Source organism: Chanodichthys erythropterus, chromosome 11 (genome assembly GCF_024489055.1).
Source record: "Chanodichthys erythropterus isolate Z2021 chromosome 11, ASM2448905v1, whole genome shotgun sequence".
Lineage (NCBI taxonomy): Eukaryota > Metazoa > Chordata > Actinopteri > Cypriniformes > Xenocyprididae > Chanodichthys > Chanodichthys erythropterus.
Genome location: NC_090231.1, coordinates 228,439 through 231,541, shown reverse-complemented (window position 1 = coordinate 231,541; position 3,103 = coordinate 228,439). Strand labels below are relative to the sequence as shown.

Genomic DNA, 3,103 nt, shown 5'->3' with positions numbered 1-3,103 from the left:
TTCTAAGACACTTTTTGTTTAGGTAGGCCATATGCGAAGAGGTGTGACTCTTCATGAATAATGAAGTGATTTACACCTGGGGAGATTAAGACCCTGCCCCTAATGAGCCGCATAATGAGCCATTCAGTCAGGAATGTGACTGAGTCAACTAAGAAAATGCAAAGACAAGACATATCATTGTTTTTTTCTTTTTTATTTAAAATAAAGTTAACAATATAATCCACATATAAACTAGGGTCAAAGGCACATTTTTTGTGTATACAGGCAAATAAAGGTAAGGTTTATAAAAAAAAGCCCACTTTTACACCCTATACATAACCTGCTTGATCACATATAGATAATCTTTGCAGCCCAATGGTCAGTGAGAGGTGGTGAACAGAGAATCTGAACAGTCACACATCTGTGTGCCATTTTTGAAAACAGTTCAACTGAAGACACAAGTAAATGTCACATGCCTGGCATTTCCAAGGTGTGTCTTGCCTTTTACCAAGCTGTACTTTGCAAAGCATGCAGTTCCGATGACCAGCGGTGGCATTATTCCTTGCATCTGATGTCAGCTCTGCTCCTGGAACCGGTACATGGTCACTTTTGGTCCGTTTTGGAGCTGCTTTCTGTGACGACACACCACAGAGCTCTGCAAATATATTATCATCAAATATGAATCTTATTAATATTATCATCAAATATTATCATCAAATATGATGATTTGCTACTTATGAAACATTTCTGAACAATTGTAAACAATAAATGTTTCTTGAGCTGCAAATCATCATATTAGAATGATTTCTGAAGGATCATGCGACACTGAAGACTGGAGTAATGATGCTGGACATCACAAGAATAAACGACTTTGTGAAATATATTCAAATAGAAAACAGTTATTTTAAATTGTAATAATATTTCACAATATTACTGTTTTTACTGTATTTTTAATTGAATAAATGCAGCCTTGGTGAGCAGACGAAACTTATTTTAAAAACATGAAAAATCTTACAGATTTCAATATAGGCCTACCATATAGTGGGTAAAAGTGTACTTACTCAACTGTGTTGCTGCGTGCCCTCCTAGTGGGAATTGCAGGTGAATGTGAGAGTGATGGATCCACATTCCTAAAAAAAAATGTAAAAAAAACCCTGTTATTATTAGCATATAAGATAATACTCTCATACCATTAGCTATGCATAACTGACAGGAAAGTAACAGGTATACAAGCATGCTGTATATGTCTGTCAATTGGCCATTACCGGACAAAGTGTGCGAATGTGTAAACGTTTACAGTCTGCTATATCAGTTAGCACATTTAGCAAATAGCAACATGTTCGCGCATTTCACAACCAAGCATATTTTAGCACATTCACGCCTATCATATACGGTACTTAGATACGCTATATATATATTTATAGATAGATGTAAATATAAGGCAAATATAGATGTACGCTTGTATATAAAAAAAAAACACGTCAAATAATTTGAGTATATCAACAGAAAAGCATTCTATTTATAAGCATTTTTATGAGATAAAGTTATATATATATATATATATATATATATATATATATATATATATATATATAGATAGATAGATAGATAGATAGATAGATAGATAGATAGATAGAAGTAAATATAAGGCAAATATAAGGCAAATATAGATGTACGCTTATATAAATAATTTAAGTAGGCCCTATATCAACAGAAAAGCATTCTATTTATAAGCGTTTTTATGAGATAAAGTTATATATATAGTTATATAGATAGATGTAAATATAAGGCAAATATATGTACGCTTATATAGAAAAAAAAAACACGTCAAATAATTTAAGTAAAACTAAATCACTTACTCATCAGAAACTGTATCTTCAGCTGGATCAAGTCGCTCTTCAAAATGCAGACGTTCATCGTCAGAGTCGTGTTCTTCTTCCGAGGAAAGAGTGAACTTCCTCACTGTCCAGGACCATCTGAAGAGCCTGCTCACCTGTGTAGTGTGCCATCTTCCAAACGCGAAGGACAGCGAATGAATCTGATGAAACTTGATGCTTTTTAAGACGCTGTTAGGGGCGTTTACAGTTTGCATAAATCGCCTCAGCACATTATCTTATGAATAGAGCGCTCTGCGCGTGGGCGGGCACACATTAAAGATAATTAGGTCAGACAGGAGAAACAGTACCTCTCTTTACTTTTATACTGATTACATAAAGGGAGAATATTTGTTTTAGAATTTATTTGTTTTGTTTAAAAGTAGACACTTAAAGCTTTCCAAAGACATATCTCTCATGTCCATGTAGCATGTATAAGCCATCTATTTTAGTTACTTTTAGTGACGTTTTAGAACGATGTTTGCAGAGACGGAGACGGCAGGACAGCACACCCTGTATATTTTATTTATTTTTAAAAAGCACAAAGTTTTATTTTGATTGTGAGTGTACACAAAAAAAAGAAGACATTCTATAGTTTCAATTGATATATTACTTATGTCTCTATGACAAAAAATGACGGAGTATTTTAAGTCTGTTTTGCTGCAATGTGAAAAAAAAACTGCAAAACGCGCCGGCGCGTTTTTAGACCTCAGAGTGTTAAAGGTTTTTTGACAGTTATAGCGCCACCTATTGCCCGATCTCCACCATTTTTGGGGGATGTCCTTGGAGTGTATCCATACATATGTGTGCCAAATTTGGTGAAAATATCTCATTTCGTTTTGACGTTATAGACACTTATATATATGAGCGCATAAAAATTGACCCATGAAAGACTTTGATTGGATTTTTTTGCCACTTCCTATCAAAATTTTGACATTTGGGCTTTAACATATAGTAAACCAACTTAGGTTTCGTGTTTTCTACGGTGGTTTCGTGACGATCGGACAAACGGTTTCGAAAATATTCGCAAATAAAGTGCAAATAAATATTCGCAAACTGCGTGTGCTCACTTAATTTCGTGAAGTTCTGAGTTTTAATTTAGGAATTATAAGCTCTTGAGTACATTTTGCCACGCAAAATGTTTTGTTGTAGATATTTGAAATTACATGATAGGTAAGAAAATCTTAGTGCAAGTCTTGTCTTTTTCACACCAAAATAATGAATGAATGAATGATGAATAGGAATTTGGT

The 3,103-nt window shown here is 34.0% G+C and overlaps 1 long non-coding RNA gene across 1 annotated transcript; it reads right to left on the bottom strand.

Annotated features, from left to right (window-relative positions):
• Positions 1–224: 224 nt before the first annotated feature.
• Positions 225–2,552, bottom strand: LOC137030615 (uncharacterized). Its single transcript, XR_010896436.1, has 3 exons — positions 1,839–2,552; positions 1,041–1,109; positions 225–634 (listed from the first exon to the last, which is right to left on the bottom strand). It is a non-coding gene; the product is annotated as an uncharacterized lncRNA (long non-coding RNA).
• Between the last annotated feature and the right edge of the window lie 551 nt (positions 2,553–3,103).